Here is a 15,231-nt window from a genome sequence, read left to right on the forward strand (position 1 = left end):
ATAACTGAGCGACGGTGTGAATGTGAGTGCGAACGGTTGTCCGTGTCTATATGTGCCCTGCGATTGACTGGCGACCAGCTCAGGGTGTAGTCTGCCTTTCGCCCGAAGTCAGCTGGGATAGGCTCCAGTGTCCCCTGACCCTAACCAGGATAAGCGGTGTTGAAAATGGATGGATGGATGGATGTATACATCCTTAGTAAAACTATGGTTATTTTTCTAATTACGGTGTAGACTAGGAATGCACTGGTGTAGACGAGCACCATGTGTCCCACTGGGCATCCACCAATAGTTCACGACACTGTATGTACACAGTCCAGTATGTATAGTGTGTACAGCAAAGGTTTTTCAACAAAACAATCAGGTTTAAGGCCAAATCTGCTTAAAAATGGAAAACATTAAATGTCAGTAAACCCTCCATTGTCTTCAGCCTCTATAAAATAGTTACTTTTGTTTGGCTCAGATCATAATCAGATATTTTTCCCTTTAGCTCAGTACTTCATTTATATATTCATTACTGTATGTATCATATATGTTTTTCATTTATGATGTCAACTATTGCATGATTGCCGTACATTATAGTGATATGAAAGTTGTCTGTGGCTAAGATCCTAACTGCACTTCATACCCTAAACAGATGCAATGACTTTTTCTGTAGCACCCAGTCTATACGAAGAATTATTTTTGGCTTGACGGTACACATTAAACCTTTTTCATTTAGCTTTAAGTACTATTTGCCTTGTCCGAATGGTGGGATTGAGCCCATTTTCTTGTCATTCACAGATAGACTGCAGTAACAGCCGTCTTTGTTTCAAAGCAGACCAAACGTCTGCAGCTTGACAGCTAATCCAATCAACAGTATTTTTCTCTTTATGAAGCCTGTAATTATCTTAGAATTGACATAACAGTGCCCACAATGTGAAAACAAATAGGGTAACCATGTTTACTCTTGGAAATGTGTCTATCAAGATATAGAGATGAATATTTTTTGCCTCCAAAACTGGTGATTAATTAATGGTCACCCTACAAAATCAACATAATGAAGAGATGGTAAGAAACCCATAAACTAAATCTCTCTGATCCGCAGTGGCCACTTTCACACTCAATTTTTTCACTCTAATTTGGCGTATCAAAGCTCTGACAAAAGGTCCGACTTTAATTGTGACATTACGGAATACCCCGCCTCTCTTCCAGTTCTGATACTATCCTCGTATCTGGCAAAATCGCTGCATCGAGTCCCCACATCCCATTCTCTTCCCAGCCACGATAGCATATTTGTTGGGCCTTATTTTATAATAGACTAGAATTCACAAATTCACATTCGACAGATTTTATAACGTGCTATGTAGAAAAATTGGGGGGGGGGGGGGGGGGGAACAATCTGTTTGGGGATCAAGTCTCTTGACCATGGTAAACGATCAAACACGTAATCCTAATATATAAACCGATCCTGAATTATCTATATGTCTATTAATTAGCTATGTGTGCTGCTTTTATTGTCTGTTTATGAAATGACACCATACGCAGTGTTATGTTACGGAGGCAATTCTTTCCATTTTCAGTTGAGTGTTGCAATTTGTGTATTCCGGCAAAAACTGCCCACTTTTTCATCCTGAATTCTTCACAAAAAGGTTGAATCTAGTTTCAGGGCTCTTAGTCCAGAAATGATCTTAAAGCCTAATTCAATAGGAGCCTCCTATTGAATTAGCAAGTGGCAAGTTTGACAATTTGTCAATTTTTCATCTGGCAAAGTAGCACTGATTTGCAAAAGTGTGAAAAAGTTGAATCTCCCCTTCAGGGGCCCTGACTTGTCCCAGAAATGTCTTGAACAGTCCTTTTTAGCTAGTTGCCATTTTTTGTTGAGTCAAGCCAAAAATGGAGCCCCCTATTTTTAGTCGGTAAGGCGATGAAATGGATGAATAATAATAGGATAATACAGTATTGTTCTTCTTTTCACAATTGCAACTTGTTTCATGTTGCCATTTGTTTATATGCTGTAATTCTGGTGCAACACAGACAAATGTCAACTAACTTAGGCTATCAGGATTTCACGGGTGAATTTTAAAATAAACATGTAATCACCGATACCCTTTATTCAGTTTACTTTTGGAAAATAGCAATTTCCAAAATCTATTTTCCTAATAATCATTACCAAAAAAAACATATACTTTTCTTTCTGGCATAAAAAGAAGGCTCCACATCAGTGCTCATTTTGGACAGAGAAATAGGAGTTGAAGTAAGTAAGTAAGGAATTGTGGCTGGCTAACACTCCACTCATAAGCGCTCTCAAGCCCACGACATCAGGTGAGTTCATAAACAAGCAGAAATAAATCCCTTAGCAGCATGTGGTCATTGTAAACAGCTTCCCCCTGATCATCCTGTCTTGGTCACATGCTGACTTTTCAGTCGGGAATATCAACGTGTTGTGCTGTATGCTGGGCCAATAATCCCCTCTAATTGAATAAAGATGAAGACAAACCGCCGCGATGAAAAAGGGCAGATGGGATGTCTGCTGTTTGATTTAATGACCTCGTTGATTTATGGGTGGGGATGACACCCCGTTTTAGGACTGTGTGGGTGGCGTGTCAGAGGACAGCTTGCAAAAGTGCCCTTTTTACTGGCAAATTTCCTGCTGTGCCTCAGCATCATAAATTTCCATAAGCGAGAGGCCAGAGCCAGAGAAGCAAAGTGAAGAATAGGAAATAAAAAGGAAAGGAAAGGAAATTGGCTCGTGGCTATTTCGAGTGCTCAACAAATACTACATGGGTGACATAGCATATATCCTCAAATAGTTGCCTCTGCTCCAATAGACGCTTGCCTCAATTAGTCATTTGGCGCATTGTCCACTTGAATAATAAAAACGAGAGGCCTCCTATCCCCCACCCCCATTGTAACACAAAGGTGGCAATTGAAATTACAAATACACAGGTATCTATGGCAGCAATGTATACCGACATGACAGGCAGAACCATTAACTGTTCTTCCTCTAAATGGCAGAAGGTACAAAAGATCCACCTGTTGCCATAACAAGAGAATAAGGCATGGCTTCCTGCAAGGAGATCAGCTTTGTGTTCAATTAAACAGACCCAGATTTCATACTATGAGTATGGTAAACCGATTTGTGATTAGAATTGAGATGAGATCATCATTATCCAATACAGGTATTCAAACTTTTTTGTCTAATCTTTGTTCGGTGGTGTGCTGTGATCATTTTCTAATGTAAAATGGGTGCCTTGGTGCAATAAAGGTTGGGAAAGACTGACCTATAGGGCACTCGTTCTTGGAATCCCTGCACGTACTGTACAGTGAACCCCCCTGTAGCCGCAATTCACCGTTCACTTGTTGTGTTTTGTTTTCTGTGGAACCTAACAGCTATTCGGAAAAACACTTTCTGTGATGCTCCAAGATGCCGCCAGAACACCCTGCTCTTTCTAAGGTGCTAGCATTGACACATCAGCGTGATGGAAGATTCCAGTAGGGGTCCAACAGGTAGGCAAGGCTCCTTGTGGGATTGACGGCGGACAAAGCCGGGTGCTAAACATCTCAAAATGATGCAGAGAAAGGTCTGAACCCCTATTGCTCAATCAAATAGCAATCAAAATTAAATTACCTACAAACCATTTATTTTAAAGGGTAATCCTGTAACATGAGTTTCAAATGATATTAAAATATTTTGGGATCATACAGTATTATGTGGCACATTAAGGATTATTTTAATACAGAAAATTATAAACGTTTTAGAGCGTGTCCATTACGTGCAGGTTTTCGCGATACACATCGGAGCTTGGTCCCAACTCCTGCAAATATGTATGTACCTGTTTATTGACTAGGCTATCCATCCATCCATTTTCCTATCCGACATGTTGCCATTTTTCACAACTCGTATAAGGGAAAAGGTGCAACTGTTTTGTTTCTCCATGTTCCGATCATCAACGCTGCAAAAAAAACAACAACAACAAAAACAGGAATAGAACTGGTATGAGGACTGCTGACAGTAAGCGTTTCTATTCACAAACAAATCAAAATCTTATCATGGTCGTAGGCCATATTTAATTTTTTTTAAAATTTACTTTCTGCTTTCGTCTGGAACGATTTGTGGTTAGACTTTGTTGGCTCCGAGTGGAATAGTTTCTACTTCCCAGCAGTGCTGAATGCAGCACAAGACAAAGTACAAATGTTGATGCGCGCACACACATACGCATTCACGTACACAAAACACAAGCAAAAGGAGCCTCCTCCCGTGTCTGTCTCCACACTGTAGGTGGATGATTAATGAGTTGATCAGCATTTGGGCGTCTGGGGGAGGATTTTGGGTGCTCTTTTTGTGGGTGTGTTGTTAAAATACCAACAGGGGGTTTCATTTTATTGTCTGGACTATATAAACCCTTGGCTTACTCTGACGGCTTTGTTCATTATCTTTTAATTTGCCAATATCGCAATTTCTTTCTAATTGTAGCCACGATCAAATATACCTGGGAACATCAAATACTGTAAGTAGAAAAATATGTGGTGTTATTCCCCCGCTTTTGCAGCTATAACACCTTGCATTCTTTCAAAATGCTGGAGTGTATCGCCATCTTTGTTCTTGTCTTACTTCAAATGGGGTTGAGGTCAAGGTTTTTGTATTGGTTCTTACACATTCATCTCATCTAAGTATGTCTCTATGGAACTTGCTTTACACCGTGATACAATCGGAACAGAAAAGGTCCCAAAATGTTGGACGTACACACTTGTGCAAGAGGTCTTGGCAAGATGAAGAGTTAGATTCAGGGTCGAGCCCAGCCATGATTGATGAATTAATGTGCAGTAAAAAAATAAATAAAATAGTACAGATGCAAGTTATCTGAAGAGGAAAGACCTCAGAAGCAGTGTGATGAAAAATCGAATAAAAGAGGTTATCTGCCCTTTAACTAAAGGGCAGATAACCATTCTTAGATGAGTGACACTAAAAGGAGGGTCTATTTAAAAGCAAGTCTTAGGAAGTAGAACTGCTTATCAAGTTCAACAAGTTGCTTATATATATATATATATATACATATATATATATATATATATATATATATATATGTATATATACTAAAAAAAAAAAAAAAAAAAAGGAAGAAAATTCCTAGATGTTCAAGATTATATGGGGGCCTGTTAGCTCAGTATACACACACTGGCACACTCACGCACAGAAACACACACAGATATAGACGACACTGGCGACTGCACTGTGAAATGTCAATGGGATTCGGCAACCTCCCGCAATGAAAAGGGGTGACAGTCAAAATAAGCCATGAGTCAGTAGATGTGGGGACGGAGGTGGGTGTTTATTGCCACATTTACATAAAAGCTTGGAGGTTTAACCAAGAGGAAACACTGGCCTCCTTGGAGAATTCACTGGATTTCCACAAGCTTCAGAGTGCACATTTAGGATGCATTATATATAAATAATGACATCAAAGGTACTTTGTGTACGCCAGTCAATATTGAACTGTTGTATACGACCAAAAACATTCAACCAAATCTTTTGTTGAACTTTCTTCTTGTATTCCATTTTCTTTTTTCTTTGCATAACTTTAAATGAGATGCCATGGGCAGCATGGTGAATGACTGGTTGGCAAGGTCAGAGGTCAGTTTCATTCGATGTCACTTCTTTGTTCACGTGCATTCCAACCCAGGATGCGTTGGAAACTGCGAGGCAACGGCTACTGCTTAATCAAAGCCTCCAAGACAGGTCCGCACTTAACCCCGAACAGCTATACAACTTGCTGGAACTCTTAACACCATATATTTTCAATTCATGGGAACATTTTACAGACAAAAATACTTCAAACCTGGTAAAATCCTGAGATAAAGAACTGATACACCCCAAAGGCCGGACACGCCACACACGCAGAAAAGCAATCTGGTGTATGCGGTCAAGTGCAGTGAGGAATGCAAGGATACATACATCGGAGAAACCAAGCAACCACTGAGCAGACGCATGGCAAAACACAGACGCGCAAACTCCTCAGGTCAAGACTCAGCTGTCTACCTGCACCTCCAAGAGGAAGCACAGCACTCTTTGGAGGACAAAAATGTGGACAGGGAAGACCGATGGTTTGAAAGAGGGCTGAGAGAGGATTTATAAACAAAGGAGGAAAAACCATCACTTAACAGAGGAGGGGGCTTATGACATCACCTATCTCATACTTACAGTGCCGTCCTTTTTTTTTTTTCCAAAGAAACTCCATAATTCTGCCTTACAACAAACAGCATGGCCTCCTTTACCGTTACGTAACTCCACAACCACTTTACAATTGAGTGGAATATCAATGAGGGAGTTTCCACCCAACGACTCTAGTGGACGGACAATAGCCTATCGGCCACGCAGCTGAACGGCTGTCCCCCTTTTTGCATTCCAAAATAATGATTCCATACGTGGTGTGGGGCATGCCTCTAAAGGCCCCTTGATACGCCCGCGGTCGCGCGGCCCACAACGCCCGGATTGCATCACGTGACCGACGAATTGGCCCGCGCAGCACCTCTGCGTCGCATGCCGCGCACCCGACAAAAATAGTTGCTGCGTGTCGAACGCCGCGGAGATCATCTCTCGTGATTGGTCCGTTTTAGTCACTTGCTGTGATGACGTACCAGCGTGCCCCTTGGTTCAACATACCACCGCGTAGTTAAGTTTTCCATACAATCACTGGCTTGTGCGTCCTAACTAAGTCTTGTTGCATGAACTGATGAAGCCTGCTCGGATGACGGGAAAAACAGAACAGTCCAGTTGCGATTGATTGAATGCCCTGAGAATGAAATGACCTGGTTGAATGAGAATGTTCATAGGCTTGAGTGGTTAGCATATCTGGCTCACAGTTCAGTTCACATGAAAAATGCATCTCAAGGAACTTTGTAATAAAATGGGCTTCGGACCACACTTCTTATACCAAACTGAGCAAGTTCTTTGGAGGCAGAGGCCAGGAAACTCCCTTCTTCTCAGAAATAAACTTCAGTGTGGGGTGGTCGTCTGCCTAAACCAAAACTACATTCACTAATTTTCCATGGCTTTGATTTAGATGTGTCCCAAATAATCTCATGCAATTTAAAGTGGGAGTATGGCATATTTATTGCTCCTTGGCTGCTCAAACAGCTGTGATGGTAAATTACATCAAGATATTGTGGTAAATACAAATCAAACGTGGTCAGAAGCTAAATGAGCCACACCTATGTAATAAACACTGCGTTATGTTTGAACATGTTAGCATTCTGCAAAGTTTGTAGAAGCACTGCCATTAGTCTGGACCGCGACTGTCAGGCATATGCACAGACATTTTGGGGCAGGTGCTCAAGCCAAAAAAACAAAAAAGGGCACCCTTCGCCAAAATTATTCATACAAGTAAGAAAGAATTGTAGTATATGGATTATGTATTATATATTTATATCTGTGAACACAATCAATACGGTCAATAATATAACTATTCACAATTAAGGTAGAGGTAAGCTACAGTGGATATAACAAGTGAAAAAAACAACAACATTTTCAAGAGGGGAAGCAAAAATAAAGTATAATAAGGTTAGTCATGTCCACCACAATGCTACCAGTGACCCCTGTGTTCCCAATTACAATTCAAACCATTGTGAAGCTTTTATTGTAAACTGTCAATCAGATAGCTCAGACATGCTGGAAAATATCCCAAAAGAACGATGTCCCTCTGGTAAATGCGATTGTCGGTCAGTGGCTCCCTGCACTAAATGATTTAATACAACCTCCTGTCTGTTAAAGCGAGCCTTTACAACTGTGACCCCTTGGGAAAGTACGCACGCACAACCTCAACCTTCTTCTCATCTGGCCTCACTGACCATAAATTGCTCAAAGTTGATCCCTTCAGACTAATAAATCACTCATTTTATGTCTTATGCACTTCTAAAGTACGGCGCAACAACATATTTCCAACTGAAATAACTAGTTCATGTTGTATCTTTTGCTTGTTTGATCAAATTTTGTACAAATAAATTGATTATTTTTTCAGCTGCATAGGGATAACAAGGTGTCTTTTATATTTACCACACACACACACACACACACACACACACACACACACACACACACACACACACACACACACACACACACACACACACACACACACACACACACACACACACACACACACACACACACACACACACACACACACACACACACACACACACACACACACACACACACACACACACACACACACTGACGACGGCGGCACGGTGGACGACTGGTTAGAGCGTCAGCCTCAAAGTTCTGAGGACCCGGGTTCAATCCCCGGCCCCGCCTGTGTGGAGTTTGCATGTTCTCCCCGTGCCTGCGTGGGTTTTCTCCGGGCACTCCGGTTTCCTCCCACATCCCAAAAACACGCATTAATTGGAGACTCTAAATTGCCCGTAGGCATGACTGTGAGTGCGAATGGTTGTTTGTTTCTATGTGCCCTGCGATTGGCTGGCAACCAGTTCAGGGTGTACCCCGCCTCCTGCCCCCTCCTGACAGCTGGGATAGGCTCCAGCACGCCCGCGACCCTAGTGAGGAGAAGCGGCTCAGAAAATGGATGGATGGATGGATGGATGGACATCCTGACGACAGTTTTCTGTTTGGTGCGAGAGAAAATATAATGAGAACCATTACCATTAAGTAATAAAATATAATGAGAACCATTAAGTAAACAGATTATGCGGGCTTGGATAAGGACAGAGAATGTGCACAGATAAATAAATAAATTTCAATCATGATCCAAACTGCAGGAAAAAAAAAGTGCATTTCGTGGAAACAAACATTCAATAAAAATGTCAAATGAGCCCAAGTTTTCCAAACCACATAATGACTATACACAGTTAGCCATGAACTTGTAAAAATAGAATACAAATATACACATAATTTATGATATACTGTATGGACAGATGTATTGAGACAAACCTTGTCGTCCATTAAATAGCCTTACCAAGACACTTTTGACAAGTTTGCGGGAACAGCTTGGGGAAAGCCCTTTTCTGTTCCAGCATGACTGCGCCCTGGTGTCATGGTCTGTGTTTTGGTTTGGGTTGTGTTTAGTTTTGTTCCATGTTTTTCTGTGTTCCATGTTTGTCGTGTGCTCATTAGGTTGTTGTGTCCAACTGTTCTCGTCTACTTTGTGTCGACCAATCAGCTCTCTCCAGCCACTCGTGTCTTGTCCAGGTGTTCCTCGTTGTCTCGTCAATCTGTTTGTATTTAGTTCCCTGGTTTCTTTCGGTTCTTGTCGGTTCATTGTCGTTGTCACATGTCTTTGCCATGTCATAGTCGCCAGTTGTCTTTATCATTGCGGTATGTCATTGTCAGGTGTCATTTTCCCTTTCTATTCCACGTCTTACTCACAGGTCATAGTTTGTTTCCAGTTTTAGATATTCGAGTGTTTCTTTGTTACTTTGATTTGATTGGTATCTGTTGTGGGTCTTTGTTCAGTTTTCCCTTTTTGAAAATTAAATATTATTATTTTGAGACTCCCGCACTCCTGCCTTGCCTCCCTGCTTCTCTGCAATGGGGTCCACCATGTTCTTGCCTTGCCTTGCGTTACTCGCCCTCGCCCTAACCACGTTACGTGACACCTGGTGCACAAAGCAGAGTTCATTCAAGGTGTGCTTGAATGGGTCTGGAGTGGAAGAATGAAAGACCAACCTCGCTTGGGTTCAACATGAGTGACGGTGGACTTCACACGTTCCCGAAAGATGGAATGGAATCTGTGTTTATTTTCTTGTTGGACTAATGGCCGTGTGTCTCAATCTTTTTGGTCATGTGGCATACGCTGGGCAGCAATCAGCAATTTAGCGCTTTTACTTAGCAAAAAAAGAAAAAGAAACATCTGTTTGGGAGGAAAACAAATATGAGATTGTAGCCTTTTTCCAGACCTGGCACTTGCTGTTAATAATTTTAAAATAGAGGCCAATTTTGGATCTTACATGCACACGAGCAGCTATAACTTTAAGCTTTAATCCTACCAGAGATCAAACGAAAACCCCAAAGTCCAGAATGGTGCATGTGGCAAGCTGGTAGAGTCTTAGTGATTCCTGTGCTAACCCTCCTAGCCATTCTCATTGACTAAGCAGCTTTGAAACATCAGGATCAGTCACAGTAGCAGAGAACTCTCGCATGACAGGCCAGGATGAAAAGCCTAATTCCACTTTCCATGTGTACCAACCCGTCCGTCTTTAATGATTCATCAAGTCTGCTACTCTCTTCAGGGGTTTGTTCTGATTTGGTATTGTCTTTCTCACACACAAGTTAAACTTTTTGCACATTTTCTCGACCTGAACAAATGTTTGGGAACACTTAGCCCATTTTCAGCTACTGAATTACAACCCAGATTCCAATGAAACTGAAATCTGTTCCAAATAGTTTGACTCTCAGATGTAACGAAATTAGATCAGTTAGGCTGGCGTGCATTCAAAAGGGTATCTAAAGATAAGTCATGTCTATTCAGATAATGTTACATCGATGCTTGAAGTAGTGACGGCCAGCATCGTAGTAAGCTACTGCTCACTGGGGTTTTGTAGTAAAATTATCATGCCGTGGCAATTTTTAAATACAATCCCACAGGGCTTACATTTGTAGCTAAATATCCTCTTGGGATCTGGGGGACGATGTTAAATCACAACTTTTTGACACTAACAGGACAGAAGTAGGTTCTATTCTTGAGAACTCTAGCCCAGCCACAAGAATGCGAGTGGCCAGTGTGTTTTCAATTTTAGAAAAGTAGCTCAATCATAGGTTGCTTTATTTAGCTGCATGTATTGGCGTCTATCTAATGTCTCTGACCACCAATCAGAAAGTGAGTCTCCCAGTATTTCAAGGTTTTAATTTACAGATAAAACTGTCTTTGGTTTCCTGGATTTTCAGACAAAAATAGCCTCTCAAGGAAAATGCCTGTCTTTGTGGGATCCACTAAATAAAACGGTCATACCAACAATTATGACGTTGCATACCAGTAACATGGAGTCATGGCTTGGAGAGGACTTATTTCCCTGAGATGTCATCATGTACAGGGTCACATCACATGGCAACAAGCAAAAGCAATAAATAAGGTAGAGGTTAATGGAATTTGAGTTGTTCAGATTGTGTTTTACCGACATCATATTGAACACCAACTAATCCTTACCAGTATCATACAAAAGCACATTGCACAGTACGTAATTGTCCTCATCTATTTGGTCCTTGTTTGCCAGACTGGATGTCAGTCTGACTCAGGATCGTAGGTGGTAAAGTTGCCACCATGTCCCAGACTATGTAGTACTTTGGCAGCATGAGACATGCTTTCAGGGCAGCTTCCTGCTCTTAAAGCTGGTGCAGCAGGGGAATAGATCTTTAGATGCAAGAAGAGAGAGAAGCAGGCGAGGGATATTTCTGCCTGTGGCTTCTGTTCTTCTCATTTTCTCCTCATTATCAAGATGCCTCTTGTCAGACCTCATGCGTGATCGCTCTGAGTTGAGAGATGCGATACAAAAAGCAGATGAAAAACTTGAGAAAGAGCAGTTGAGGTGAGGGGGATTGCCAGCCCAGAGGTCTGCTTTTCATTCTGCTCTCTAGCTTTTAGAATATGATGACACTAGCCTTCACTTGACATTAGCATTTCTGCTCCGCCTGCTATTTCTAAACTCCACACTGTGACATGACTTTAACTCAGAACAGCACAATGAACTCACCTTGGATTAGTTTACTTAGTTTAGCCTCGCTCACAACTCTGGCTCAGCGAATTCAACACTGGGTGATGTTTTTGTCTGTTTTCTTTCTTTCTTTATAATGCAATTATTATTGGAATATATATATTTTTAAAGTCTTTTATGTTTAATACAGAGAAGGGATTGTAAAAATGAATGTGTTGTCTCACTCCCTTGCATTCAAAAAACATAGTGGGCGTTACTGGCATGTACAGTATCACTTTTTTTTCTGGCTAATGGGGCACCTGTGATTGAACCTTATGAACTCTGAAATGTGGGTTTAAAAGAGTGAATTTAGTTTGAAATTCATCATTCCTGTCAAGAAAAAATTGGTAAACATTGAGAGCTCACTGAAAACGATATCGACTGCACAGAGCATGAAGTTTACACTTCCCATCTGCCAGCTTGAGACCTTTATTTGAGTTGTGCTGATGTTGTGGAAATACACTCACATTTTGACACATGCAAAAGCGAGCTTGAAATATGTGGATACATTGCACATTAGGATGGAGAAATATTCCAGATGTTCATCATGTGCATCATGAGGAAAAGCTCTTGTGACTCTTCCCGATTCCCAAAGGTTTTATGGTTTTCCATTGTCCCAGTTTCTGTTAGTTTTGGATGCATAAAGTTGGATATGATGGTGGTGTATAACGGTAGGTGGCATTAACCGCATGATAGCAAATATAATTCATCAACTTAATCTTCAGCATATTGCACAAGAAACATGAAAGCTCCTTTCCCAAGATTATTATGGGTTTTTGTTGTTTGACAGATGTTATTTGAACAATGTATTTTCATTTGGTTGTATTGTGCAGAGTTTCAGAATGGCAAAGCCTTTCTAAAATTATGGTTACCGTGTTTGCAACCAGATTAATAAACATATTAAAATAATACCGCAATGGAAGGGTCTGTGAAAAGCAAATATTGTTATTTTTGGAAAGACAGTCATTTTAACCAAGCACTTTGGTTTTCATTAATGAAACTAATATTTAGTTTGTATGAAGTCTCCACTTCAATTGCAATAATCACTGATGTCTCCGTATGCATTCCATTCATTCCATCCATTCAATCTGACATTGGCCTTCAGTCTTTGAGGCCATTTCAAATGTACACAAATATTCTTAAAAACCTTTATTTACTTATAGTTTCCTCACTCCAGGGTAAAATAGAACTACAGTTGTTTTGTTTTTGTTGTTGTTATTTTTAACACATTGTTCAATCAAAAGTTGGAGAAAGTAACATCAGCTGACTCGGTCACGCATTCTGATGCCTCCATTCTATCCATCCATCCAATTTCTATACTGCTTATCGTCGTTGAGGTCCTAGGTGAGCTGGAGGCTATCCCTGCTAACTTTGGGCATGAAGCGGATTACACACTGGACTCTTCCCAAAAGCTCTGTTTTTAAGGGCAAAAGCCTTCGTTTGTGGGTGGAAAAAGCTAAAAGACAGAAAACATTTTTGGAAGATATCCATGTTCGTGGATACAGGGTCAAAGCCTGAAGTTCAACTAATGTACGCACATTGTCGTACTGAACCTTCGTGGTGTCAGTTTGCAAAAAACATAGATGCAGGGCCGGAAAGAAAAAAGGCAGGCGAAACTCTGAATGTGCTCATTATGCTAACTTGACTTCTGAGGTGAGCGAGAGGAAGGAAATTTGAGGACAGAACTTGGAACTAAAGCGCAGTTTCTGTACACGTATCGTAACTTTCTTAACCACAGTGTGTAATTCTCTTCATTTAAATAACATTTTAAGCTAAACCAACTTTGTTAGTTTTTGCCCCTTCAAAACCGATCGATAGTGGGTTTTCAGTTATTCTCTGAAAATGCTATGCTATGACTTACTTTTTATACTTTACTTCTGAAGTTACATTAAACAGACCTGTCACAAATGAGGATTTGCATCCAGTAGTGCTTCAATTATTAATCGAGTATCCTACTGACAATTCTATGGAATAATCAAGTAATCGGATACAATATAATTGTGTTTGTTTAAAGAGCAATCATGAATACACAGGAGAAAATGAGACATTTCACTTGATAATGAACGACCAATTGGTGACCTCTTTTAGATAATCAACTTTTTCTTAAATTCACATTGTCCATATAGCAAGAAACTGTATTTTCTTGTCTACAAACCTTTCTAGTGAGACAATTTCAAACACAACAAATAAATAAAACACAAATATAAATACATTTCAGTTTAAACTTGGCATTTCTTCGGCGCAGTTCTTTAAGGCCTGCGTAAGGTATGAATAAAAAAAAAAAAACGAAGAACACAAGTTTGTCATGGCGGCACGGTGGACGACTGGTTAGAGCGTCAGCCTCACAGTTCTGAGGACCCGGGTTCAATCCCCGGCCCCGCCTGTGTGGAGTTTGCATGTTCTCCCCGTGCCTGCGTGGGTTTTCTCCGGGCACTCCGGTTTCCTCCCACATCCCAAAAACATGCATGAATTGGAGACTCTAAATTGCCCATAGGCATGACTGTGAGTGCGAATGGTTGTTTGTTCCTATGTGCCCTGCGATTGGCTGGCAACCAGTTGAGGGTGTACCCCGCCTCCTGCCCGATGACAGCTGGGATAGGCTCCAGCACGCCCGCGACCCTAGTGAGGAGAAGCGGCTCAGAAAATGGATGGATGGATGGACAAGTTTGTCATCTTGTTATAAAGACACAACTTTATCCAACTGTGGTATCTCAATCAGACACTAAGGGGCACTGCGTAAAAGTATTACGTCAATAAAGGGCGAAGAACAAGAAAAGGACACAAAGAAGAGTATAGCTTCATGTCGAATAGACGCTAGCTGTGCACTGATTGATAAAGTCAGAGTGGAGTCACGAGTCCATGCTGTTCAAGTCCAAGTCGAGTTGCAAGTCTTGTAACATTTTTCAAGTCCACTCTAAAGTTATCCAATTCACAACTCAAGTATGGTTGGAGTCCAAGTCATGTGACTCGAGTCCACACCTCTGACACCTCTGAAGAGCACAGCAGTCAATTATACGGGTTGTAAAACCAGGAATCCATGTCTCTATGTTGACTTTAGAGAGAAATTGACACACTTTGGCAGTGTTTTTGAGATGATAAAGCCCGTTCTTGGTGATAGAGTGTCTGATGTGGTGTTCGAAGTTCAAGGTTGAGTTGAATGCCACATCTAGATTCTTTACTTTAGCGTATGGTTTAAATGTTTCTCTCAGTGCTTCAGGTACGATAACCAGTATTTCAGTTTTGTCCTGGTAGAACTGCAATAAGTTTACGTCATTCATGATGATGTCAAAAATGCAGTTAAAGAGTGAATTCAATGGCCCTGTGTTGTCAGGAGACACGGCAGTGTGTATCATCCACATATCTGGAAATTTATATCGTGCCATCGGATGATGTCACCAAGTGGCAACATGTGGAAATTTAAAATAAGTGGCCGAAACATTGAGCCTTGCAGGACACCGCAATTCAGTTCATAGCTTGTAGATGAAGATTTGTTTAAAAAGAAAAATCTGTTGCTAAGATAGGATTGAACCCAGTTAAAAAAAAGTAACA

The sequence above is a fragment of the Phycodurus eques genome, chromosome 5 (genome assembly GCF_024500275.1).
Source record: "Phycodurus eques isolate BA_2022a chromosome 5, UOR_Pequ_1.1, whole genome shotgun sequence".
NCBI classification, from domain to species: domain Eukaryota; kingdom Metazoa; phylum Chordata; class Actinopteri; order Syngnathiformes; family Syngnathidae; genus Phycodurus; species Phycodurus eques.